Source organism: Cervus canadensis, chromosome 20 (genome assembly GCF_019320065.1).
Source record: "Cervus canadensis isolate Bull #8, Minnesota chromosome 20, ASM1932006v1, whole genome shotgun sequence".
NCBI classification, from domain to species: domain Eukaryota; kingdom Metazoa; phylum Chordata; class Mammalia; order Artiodactyla; family Cervidae; genus Cervus; species Cervus canadensis.
Window position 1 is genome coordinate 2,254,788 of NC_057405.1, and position 12,212 is coordinate 2,266,999.

General features: G+C 44.1%; 1 protein-coding gene across 5 annotated transcripts in view; it reads right to left on the minus strand.

Annotated features, from left to right (window-relative positions):
- The window catches only part of CNR1 (cannabinoid receptor 1), a 29,537-nt gene extending 17,736 nt beyond the window's left edge, over positions 1-11,801 (minus strand). Inside the window, exon 1 of one of the 5 annotated variants that reach the window (XM_043439616.1) lies at positions 11,711-11,801. The gene's annotated coding sequence lies outside the window, so the exon portion shown is untranslated. The other 4 variants (XM_043439617.1, XM_043439614.1, XM_043439613.1 and 1 more) reach the window with 4 other exon arrangements.
- Between the last annotated feature and the right edge of the window lie 411 nt (positions 11,802-12,212).

Here is a 12,212-nt window from a genome sequence, read left to right on the forward strand (position 1 = left end):
TGAGGACAGTTTCCACAACACCTGCAAGGAATGGGGAGGGCACTTTCTTCACGCCTGAACGAGACACGATGGTTGTCGGTTGACAAAAGCTTGAAACAGCCATTGCTCAAACAGAGATATTTGGACTCAGTGGAAGTCACCCCACTTTCCACTGGGAGCAGAGTGGTTTTCTTAGGCCCAGAGAGAGACTGCCTTTCTGTGCTGAGTTCTTAAAATCTTGCCTGGAATCCAGGCAGAAGAAATCCTCAGAAGGACTCCAGAAACGGAGAGCCCGTGACTGACTCCTGGCACTCAAAGGCACAGGCAGAGCTGGGTTAAATGTAAGGTGCAGATGGATACAAAGTCACAGGCCCTTCACACGCTCTGTGTAAGGTCTGTGTTGGGCATGACGCTCAGTCACTTCAGCTGTGTCCAACTCTTTGCAACCCTATGAATCAAAGCCCGCCAGCCTTCCCTGTCCATGGGATTCTCCAGGCAAGAATACTGGAGTGGGTTGCCATGCCCTCCTTCAGGGGATCTTCCCGACCCAGGGATCGAACCTGATCTCTTAAAGTCTCCTGCCTTGGCCGGCGGGTTCTTTCCCACTAGTGCCACCTGGGAATCCTGCTGAACACTGCAGATATTATATATCCATGTATCACACCTAGATAATGGATGTGGGTCAAGGAAACAAGGGAAACAGTTCTCCCTTCCAACAAACCTTTCAAATAAAGTCCATTCCTCTGCCCTTCCCCTCACACAGAAGACAGGAGTGAGCAGGATGTGAGTACGTGTAACAGGCAGATGGTACTTCATCATCAAACAGTGCTGACGGGGGTAAAAGCCCTTCCTACACGTGCTCTGAAGTCTTCTCCCTGAAGAGATGACAGGCGATGCTGAGTCATTCTAGAGCAGTCTTTCTTGTGTCGAAACCCTACAGATCATGAACACCTTGAGAGCGGGGTAGGGACTTGGAGTATATGGTCTCGAATGTTCTCTGCCTGGCCCTCTGCCCGCCATTTAGTAAACAAGCATTTAGAATGTTTGCTTACTAAATCAATGTTGGCAATAGAGCAGGGCTATCCCAGCAGAATGACTTTTAACTGTGGCTAGTTTTCTTTGGCGTAAAGTCCGTTGATCATCAGGGAAGTAAACCTGAGCCTTGGTTATACAAACATCCATCTGAAAAGAACTGCCCAGATGTAAAAGTTACATGGAAGACATCAACAACTGTTTATCCCAGGATCTTTGATCTCAGTTTCAAACAGAAATTATATTGATGGCAAGCAGAAGTTCTGGACAAAGATCAGGTATTTACTTTTTATTCTGATCCTTGTTCAGCCTCGTGTATTATGAACCTCAATGTTTGGCCACATAAAAACGATATATAAGGAGATTTTTGTGAGATGCACAACTGTGAATGAATTCTAATTATACACTGTTGATAGACCTTTAAAGACAATACATAAAACTATGATTATAATGGACATTTTCCTTTCCTCAAATGCATACTATTATGCACTGATTTTTCCCAAGTGGTTTCTCCATGTGCAAGTGTGTTTTCAAAACAACTTGTCAAGAGAAGTTATGTGAAAATTCAACCACTAGATGGAGTGGCTTTTATAAGCCCTCAGGAATCAATTTGTTACTCTGTTCAGTGGATATAGTTCTTGCTTTGGTTGAGCAACTTCTCCTGCTACAACATTTTATGCGTTTTACAATTGAATTAATTTAAACATAAATAAGAAAACATGTTAGAGAGGGTTAAAATGGGTTATTACTATTGCCTACAAAAACAAAATTTTTGATTATTTTTCTGAGGCAAAAGGGCATGGAGAAAATTTAACATATTGATAAATGTTAATTGTGAGTATTTGGAATTCTGCCTCAAGAAAGTAATTAAGAATGAGTAAAGGAAAGTAGTTATACTGAAAACAAATGACATGTTTATGCCAAGAGATGCTAAAAGTAAGAAGGGAGTATCTTGGGAGCCCAAAATCAATTCTAATAACAAACTCAACTCATTTCTATTTTATGAAACATTTGGCTTTCCAATTTTCAATTATGAAATCACCAACACAGGTCATAACTCTGTGATGAAAAAGAATGGAAAATTATTTTCTATTCTTACAGAAGCTAAAATGGAATATTTCACAAGAGAAGTTAGTATCTGTTCAAATACTCATACAAATCAAGGATACAGTAGCTTTCTAAACAACTCAATTTCCTTCCTATCATTTTCTTGCTGGAATAATTTTAAACATTTTTATTGTTAAGTTCAGGGTTCCATTTAAATGTGATTTTAAAAACTAGGTACTTACATATCACCTGCTTTAGTTGAAAATTACCTACTTTAATAAAAAAAAGTTTCAGTGTGTACGAACAATACATGATATAAGCAGAAAAAAATATGCTTTTAAGATGCAAATTATAATGTACAAATAGAACTAGAAGAACTTGGTTTCAATAATGATGTAAAAATATGTTTTGGAAATGTAACAAATTGTATGCAAGGTCAGAATTTTCATGCCACTGAAACCATGAAGTAGTTCTATTATACTTATTTCAGAGTTTGATTTTGAATTAAGGTTTGTGTGATACAGCTATATGATTTTGAACAGAGTTGAGGAACTAAAAACATTGAGAAAAATGACATGAAGATAAAGAACTAGGAAATAAGATGGTTGAGCACAGGCTGGACATCTCAGCATACCTCTTGAAGAACAGTCTGATAAATCCCGTGTGGTTTGGGAGTGCACACCTAGTTAGTTATTTTATAGGTTGTACTTGTGAGCTCACTCAGTCGTGTCTGACTCTTTGCTACCCTGTGGACTGTAGCCCTCTAGGCTCCTCTGCCCATGGGATTTTCTAAGCAAGAATACTGGAGTGGGCTACCATTTCCTCGTCCAGGATATCTTCCCGACCCAGGGTCTCCCTCATCTCCTACATGGGCAGGCAGATTCTTTCCCACTGAGCAACCTGGGAAACAATTTTATAGGTCAATGGCTCTGAAGGGATGCTCTTCAGCCAGCAGCATCAGCGTCACCTGGGAACTAGGGAGAAGCGTAGTCTCAGGTCCAACGTCAGACCTACAGAATCAAGAACTCTGTGTTTCTGAGTTGAGGCACTTCTGTGTCTTCTCAAGGCCTCCAGGAGAGTCTAAGACACTCTGAGGTTTTAGAACCATTGTTAAAGAAGATGGAGACCTGTGAAAAAGACCAGATGAAGGAGGAAAATAAAACTAACCTTTAAGAAGTATCGAGGTTAGATAGGAAGAAAGAATATTCTATGAGTATAGGTTTTAAGATCACTGAAATGGATTGCAAAGGAAGCATAAAATAATATAAAATAATCTCCCACAGAAGATCTTTAAAATCAAGCTTTTTCTATTTGATTGAAATAGAACAATGTAGTCTAGCCTGAAAATGAGGGTAAGGAGTGAAGAACCTCTCAAGGATTTTCAGTCTCCAAGCTTCTCTGCACTTTTTCAGGAAACTTATTTGCTAGATCTTTTGTCCAGCAAAGAAAAGTGGCTTCAAGACATAACATGTACTTACCCAGCTGCAGACATAAATTAAAAACTGCATGCCATTTTTTCTTAATTCTATTTACAAAGCCTAGGCAAAGTTTGATAGGACCACTAACCATGTCTTTCAACACCATTGTGAAGGAACTCACGATTACTGAGCATAAAAGAACAGGAAAAAATAAAAGTAACACTCCAGCTTATTTTCTTTTTAAGCTGGAAACATTTCTGTTTTCTCTTCTTTTCCCCCAAACCATAAAATAATGTATCACAGGAGATGAACCCAGAAAATGGCAAACTAAAATGGAAATTTTGCAGTAGGCCCAACCAATGCAAATCTATTGCAAATTATCTTACAGAACTACCCCGGTAATTATGCAATTTGCACTGCTTATAGCTGGCAGAGATCTTTCAAAAATACCTACAAGTTATAAATACATGGAAATATATCCCCAAGCACTTAAATATATGACTCTGGGCAGACTGTTTCCTCTATAATTATTTCATCAATAAAAATGGATCATAGATTACTCATAATTAGTTTCCTCAGCCGAGGACTAAAATCATTCAAAGATTTCCCCCTTTTCTGATGTGTATGAACTTAGATCTAATTTTCAAAAGGAGTCGTATATTTTCTAAAGTCATATTCCCACATAGGCAAAAATACAGAATTCTTTGGGCAATCATTTCCTTACTTTGGTTATGAGTTAAATTGTTTAACTTTTTCAAGTCTTTTTTCATTTTTCTTCATGTGCATATCACTTGTTCCCCACAACTTGTACAAAGCTAGAGACAACATTTGGAAATTCTGGTAGCCATGCATTGAAATGAGTTGAAAATATGGTCCATTTAAGAAGTAATGCTGGAATAAACCAAAATACACAGATCACAGTGGTATTAAAATAAACTTCCCTTACAAAGGAATAAATCAAGTTGATTTAAATATAACTGAGTTAGAAGCAAACAAGAGTGACAAAGGCATATCACCTATGATATCGGTTCACTTGCTATATTAAAAACACCTTTTTTAGCCGCCTGACCAACAGAGTGAGTTAGCGTTAGTCGCTCCGTTGTGTCTGACTCTTTGCGACCCCACCGACTCTAGCCCACCAGGCTCCTCTGTCCAAGGAATTCTCCAGGCAAGAACACTGGAGTGGGTTGCTATGCCCTCCTCCAGGGGATCTTTCTGACCCAGGGATCGAACCCGGGGGTCTCCTGCACTGCAGGTGATTCTTTACTATCTGAGTCACCAGGAAAGACCAACAGAAATCAAGGTTATAAAATTTCCTATTCAAATGTCTATATGTGAAAGTGGAAATTTGCTTTCATTTTTTTTAAGCGTACTGGAATTTATCACCAATTTAAAGGTCAGACTCCTTTTAACTCAATTTACAGAACTCATATTGACTCCAATTATCTCCTGTAAATACACGGCCTAAAGAATGGATAAACAAATGATACAAGAAAGAGGGGAACCCTCCCATGTCAACAGAAACTTTGAAAAACATTCTTTCCTAATTACATTTTATTTTAATTATATTTAAATATACTACTGACATACACAGTTTGTGAAAGCATTTGCCAGTATATTCAACTCCCACAACAGATTGCCTGGCACGTCTTTGAAAAACGCTTCTGCTTTTCTTTAAAAAGCAATAGCATAGAATTTGCGAGTGGGAATAAAAAAATAGATATTACACTGTTGAATTTTGGAAACTATGCTGTACTTTATCTCCTGAAGTGAAAAAAATCTTTAATGCTATTCAGAGTTGATAATGATGGTAAGGAATCACGTCAAAGGTATCCAGTTTCTTTTCAATGAATCCAAACTCTAAACAATTAAAAATCCAAATCAGAGTGGAAAAATAAGACATTAGATAATAAAATATCATACTCCTAGGGGAAAATGATTTTCCATCTGTGTTAGAAGAAAAAGAAACTTAAATCCTTTCATTCAAAAATGCAAAGTTTACTTTGAAAGGCTTATTTGAAATGACAGACTATAATGCAATAATAGCACTAGGGGGTAAAAAAAAAAAAAATGAGTCGGCCAAAAAAAAAAACCAAAACCCCAAAACGCTAATTCCCATCTGACCAGTCTCAACTCACATGTTCACTAACAAAAGAAAACAAGCAAAGCAGAACTTTGAAAGCTTTCCTAAAGTGCAGGTGTGAACATTTCCCCAGCTGGGGCTAAGGCAGAACTCAGTATTTCAGTACAACTGCAATGACTCTGCCAGACCCATTTGCTCAGATTAGGGGAGTAAACAGTTCTTTCCTCAAAAACATACGAATGCAGCTCTGAACCTCAGAATTCCATGCTCCCTAAGTTATGAAATTAACCTGTCCCAGGGAAACTTTCAAATTAGAGGAGATTCCAAAGTTATTCACCAATCATCTATATGAAAAGTACTTCAAATATATGGAAAGCAACCATGAAAGTTAGATCAAGAATATATTTGTCTTCTCAACTGCTCTAGAAAAACTGTTACAATGAAAAGTACTTTATTTTCCATGAGGCACCTTGTTCAGTAAAGAAATATGACCCGGGAAAGCTTTTTAGTAAATATTTTATGGTAAGAACTGGAGGTAATCACACTGACTACTTAAGGCAACGACTTTGACCTCTGATTACGGATATGTCATAGACATACCTATTATCCATGCAGGCCTGTTTGAGATAGAAGTTCATCTAACCTCAAATCTTTTGAGGAGTACCAAGAGAAGCACTGGAAAACCACTAAAACAGCCTTCTCCTTTGCTCCTCACAAATTTCCCATAGTTTTTACTTACTTGTAATAGCATTATAATGTGTTTTATCCAACAAATATAACTATATTAATATGAATCTTGTGACATAGTGATAACTCTGTGTGCGTATGGGCATGCTCAGCTGTGTCCAGCTCTTTGCGATCCTGTGGACTGTAGCTCACCAGGCTCTGTCCCTGGGATTCTCCAGGCAAGAACACTGCAGTGGGCTGTCATGCCCTCCTCCAGGGAATCTCCCCAACCCAGGGATGGAACCTATGTCTCTTATGTCTCCTGCACTGGCAGGCAGGTTCTTTACCACTGTGCCACCTGGGAAGCCCATAATAACCTTGTGTATCTTCTCCCAACTTTCTTTCCAAGACTAATAAACAACCAGTGAAAACTGTGTTAAACACAACAGTCAGTGTTTATGAGAAAACTATAATGGAATGTGGTTCTGCCCATCCTGGAATCTTTGCAAGATTCTTAGAACATAGGAGACTGGAATAGATTTCCACTCTCCTGGAAAATAAGAACAGTCTTGTTTTGATTCAAGGTGGGTACTTCCTTTGGCCTTGAGTTGTCCATGTCCATCTTCACAGTTCCCTTGAATTTGGACATTTCCCCAAATTTGTAGAATTTATTTAAAATCTGAATCATATGTTCAAATATATCAAGGCAACATGTCTCAATTTTTAATTTAGTTGTAATTACACATCCAGGAAAAAAGTTTATTCATACACACATATAAAGGTGTATTTATACATCCTGTCATCTTAAATTCTGCAATCTATAACTTGACACTACATATACTCTGGATGATATTTATTGTTTCTTTTAGTCCAGAAAATATATGGGAGAAAACTAAGCTGATCTGCAATATATTATGAGGTTAACCCAATCTAACCTAAGAATATAGATTAGGTGGATAAATGGCTATCAAAACATTAAAGAGCAATTTAGTTACCAAGTGCTGACCCTTCCAGTCCCTCAAAAACAGGATTCATGTGGTTATACTGGAAAGTTAACCTCATCATGAGAACACGATTAGGAAAGAGCTGGAGGCTCAGAGGGAAAACAGGAGGCTAAAATTTTACCAATACAAAATATATCCACTGGTTGTGATTTCCTCATTAACTTTTCCACCAGCCTTCATCCATGAAAAAAAAAAAAAACAACTCAGCAGAGTTTTCGGCCCCTCAAAACATAGATATGCAATATAGAAACCTGGCCTTGGCATAGTTTTTCAAACAATGTTGGGTCCAGGTGATTCCAGAGTCAGAAGCAGAATTATAAGTAATTTAAGCCCCAAGACTGGCTTCACCCTAATTTGTTAGTTCAATTAGAAGATGATGAATACAAAAATAAAAGAGACGGGTTTACACCAGTGGGGACACAGCATCCCTTTCTGCAGGAACGAAAGCTCTCATCCGCGCCTCACACAGCTGGGCAGGCATCGTTACCCGGGAATAACAGGCAGCAAACTGACAGACAGGCTCCATCTTCCTCACCAAATTCAAGATGCCACAACCAAATCTTGTTTTACTCATCACATGCTGTTAGGTATTTCCAAGTTTGATTTATTACTCTTTTTTGCAGCATTCCTGGAGAGCTAATTATGGGAAATAATCCTTTTCCTTATTAGGCCAACTGTGTTCTGGGAAGAAACATTTGGTAAGCCTGGTGAACTATAAACTGCTATGAGAAGTTCCATTTCATAATAGTTTATTCTGATAAGCCGAGTATTCCAGTTCTAATTCCACCTAATAGGCAAGACAACCTCGGAGCCTGTCTAAATTTTCTGGTGGTGAATATTGGTTCCGAGTTAAAGCCAAGAAGTATGTCACACAACTGAAAGAGTTTTTCAGGCTTCGCCTTAGTAATTTAATAAGCTGACACCACATACTGAACACGCACCAGCGCAACCGCTGGGACTGCTGCTTTCCTGAGAAAAGAGGCAACCCGACTGCAGGAGTTTTCTTTTGGAAGAGGCTGTGACAAGCACAGATATAGTGGTTCCTCTGGAGAATTTCATTCCCAGCAGTTTCGTCTTGGTAACATTTAACAATTTCACTATTTTAACATTTTGAAATGCCAAAAAGAACACAGTGATCCTGCAGCTAGGCTTATTAGAGAAGAACAATCTCACAGGCGAGACAGGGAGGCACGTGGTCCACTGGGAAAAGGGTAACAGAAAAAGACAGAAAACAGCAGATAACAAACAAAGCCGAGCACTACTCCAAGGGAAGACGGGACTTTGTTTTCCCCAGAAGGTGAATCTTCACTCTCCAAAGTGAATAATGTTATTTACAGCTTCTTTTAAGGGACAGGGCATAACATTCTTTTTAATATGCATATATACTGATGCTAGGTATTAAAAGGGGAGATATGAATATAATGTGCCTTTTAACCATGAGTATGAAAGCATAGTAATTTTCTTTCTGAAAGGTCAGAACCAAGCATTACCCGCCCTGTGGCATTATTTTACCCCAGAGAGGCTTAGGAACACGAGGAAACCTTTCCCGGTCAAACACTTGATACCTACCTGAGCCAAGACTGTTCCTTGTCTGGAGTAGGAGACATCTTTAGAATAAAAAGAGTTCGTTTATAGTAAGTTCTCTTGGTAACCTAAACTAGTTTTTAAAAACCATATCCAAGTGTCTTGCCTAACTGTGGTAACTGTTATTGCACCTACAGTAACTGCCTGCAGTATGCAATGTTTAAAATTCTGGAGATGCATGGATTCTGTTCATGTATAGATAATCAGAAAATAATCTGTGTCACTTAAGAAACTGTACCTAGCCTTTCTGAGAACATCGCTCCTAAATGAGTTAGAGAACAGAGGAGGGGCAAGGCGTACTAGGGGATAAAAGGACAGAGAAAAAAAATCAATCAGTGTATCTTTTCCTGCAAACTGTCAGCAGGGTGGGATTAGAAAAGCAACACTTTAAATCAGATAAAGTCCTACGGGAACCTTAAAGGTTGGCTGCTCTGAGCTTCTCAGGATTCTGCAAAACAGACTGAGGGCAGTGGTCACCCACTGATACTCACTGTCCACTGAGCTTCCCCAGAGAAACCGCATCTCCCCCATTGTTCAAAAGATATCAACTTGGTAATACAAATGAGAAGAAGTTATGGAACCCACTGAGATATATTTCAACACCTTTAAAACCAGTAGGTAGATCTGTTCGAATCTCTTATTGGATTAAATGCTTGAGGATGCTAATACATGAAGAAAGCAACAACAAAGGCAAGAACAGCACTTATCTGAAGGAAAATAAAAAGATGCGAGACAAAATAACAAATAGGTGACTCAATTTTTTCTCATCTGTTCAATTGAAAACTAAAATCAGAAATAGGCATGATGCTTTTAAACTTTCAAACGACCAAACAACAGTTTCTCACGTCTGTCACAGCAAACATTCTCTTTCACCAGAGCTGATCATTTGTGACTGTGAGCCTGGCAAGTAATGTCTTTTAAACAGACCACATCAACTTCTTTTCATCTAAATTCAATGGTTCCATCACCATTCAAATTTAGATATCAGTTAAAGGCTAATTTCTTTTTCCTCAAAGAAAAGTGGTTCCTGTAGCTACATCTTTATATGCAAAAGTTTATTACTTGATACACATTTCTTTACATGACATTTAATAATCTGACTTTGGACAGCTTCTAGGTTTGGTGCAGAGATCGATGTATTTCTTCAGGAAGACTCAGCTGCTGATAGGGTTTAGAGGCATTAAGCACCAGCTCAAGCGCCCGTTTTTCCAAACATGCACTATTACAACATTTTCCACAAACAGACATCCGTGCATACAGACAGCCAGGTGCTCACACATTCAATAACTAGTAAATGGTAGAAACCTCCAGAAGTAGCACAGACCACAGTTAGGCAGGGGCTCTACGGCTAGGTAAACACCAGTGCACAATTCGCTCACACGGAATTAGAACTCCACGAAGGACACTTGGGAACCACACTGGTCAGCACCCGAGGGGGCGGGAGGCGGGAGCAGTATTTACAAATGCAACTCTACCAGGTCTTACCCTTCGCATCCCCCGGTCCTCGCGGGAGAAGCTCCCTCGGCACCTCTCGCCCAGCGCAGGGGCTGCTGCTCTGCTTGAACGAAACGTCCCCCCACCTGACTCTACCGAGAGCTCTGCCGGGAACCGAGGCGCCCCACCCGGGCCAGGGGAAGGCACTGGCGCCGCGGGAGCCGAGAAGGAGGCGGAGGCGGAGAAGAAGTGGAGAAGGAAGGGGTGGCCGAGGGAGTCGCGAGAGGGAGGCGGCGCCGGCGCGGGGATGCGGGCGAGGAGGGGTGGGGTGGAGCGGGCTGTGCCTCCGTCGGTCGGTCAGGAAGTCGGTCGGTCCGCTCAGCCCGCGCGCCGGCGTCCCCTGCCTCCAGCGCTCGCCCGCGACGGCGATCGGGACTGGCGCCCCCTGCGCTCGCGAGCCTCGCCCCTGGCCGGGGCTCCTCGCTGGGTCCTCCCGCTCGCCCCTCCTGGCCCGGCGTGGGGCCGCCCGTTTCCGCCAGCCCGGGCGCCCGTCGCCTCGCCCGGCGCGCGCGGTCCCCGACTCTCCCTGCGCTCGCGCTCTGGCTCCCTCTCGCTCCGGTCCCATTTATGAAGCGCGGTCCCATCACGTGTTAATGAGCCTTTGTCCTGCCCTGGCAGCGGCGGCGGCGGCACAGACCCCGCCGAGGGAACTGCGCGGGGAGGGACCGGCGCGCGGCGCCCGCGGCTCCAAACTTTGCTGGCGCGAGGGGACCCGCCGCAGGCGCCCGCCCCGGGGCCAGAGGGGACGGGCCTCTCTGGCCCGCGTCACCTACTTCTCTTCCTCCTGCTCTGCGGCCGCCGCGGTCCCCGGGGGCCCCACTGCCATGACCTGGCTCTCCTTCCAGACACTCTCACACTCCGGCCGAGCCAAGAAAGGGCTCGCGCCCGCACCGTCCCCGACCTCGGGGCCATGAGTCACGCGCGCCCGGCTAGCGCGCAGCGACAACACCTCGCGCGGGGGTCACGTCTGGGCCAGCGGGCTGAGCCGGAAGGGAAGGGGGAACGGAGAGGGGGGACGAGGCGGCGGTGAGCCCGGCCCCGGGGGTGCGGCCTCGAGCCCCACCCAGGCACCCCCAGTTCCGGGCCGCCTCCGCGGCAGGCGGCCACTAGCCGGGCCCGGGGTCAGGCGAAGCCCGGGGACCGCGCCGCGCAGCCCCCGAGTCCCCGTGCTACCTGGCAGAGGCCACACGGCCACCTGTCCTCCGCCCTCGGGCGCCGCCTGGCTCCGCGCCGGGCGCCTCCTCCAGCCTCCGCCTTCCCCGCCCGGCGCGGACCACTCGGGCGCGCCCCACCCGCCCGGCCCCGGCTGCAAACATTTGGGCTCCGTAGGCGGCTGGCTCTGCTCCTTCCTGCCTGGAGCGCCCCCTCCCAAGCCGGGGTTGGGGGGACCCCGCGCCTCGCACCTTCTCGCAGGAAGAGGACGCCCCCTTCCAACGCCGGGCGGGGGGCGCCCGGGGCTCGCGGGCAGTCGCGGCAGGCGCCTGGGGATCCGTGGTGCACCCGGCTGCCGCGGCAGGAATTAGGGGACATGCTCGTTAATTGGTTCCACTATCAGCGGCTGTCTGCCTCCCGTGTGCACGGATCAAACCTTAATTGGTCTTTACATTTATCATGGTGAATTGCGAACCAGAAACAAGCCCCAGCCGCTGCTTCAGCAGAAAAGGCCCTCCCCCTGTCCCCGGGGCAGGGCAGGGCTGTGGCGGCGGCGATCCCGGTTATTTAGACATCTTTATCTCTCCGGAGTTGGGTCGGGGGAGGACTGCCTGGTTTCCACCTGATGCAGCCAGCTCCTCCGGCCCCAACAGCCCCGCGGAAAACGCTTGGTTCGGTTCCCAAGCTCTCCTCTCTGTGACTGCCTCAGCGTTCGTTTTATGACACCCCGCTAGGATCCGGCAATTTCTGCTC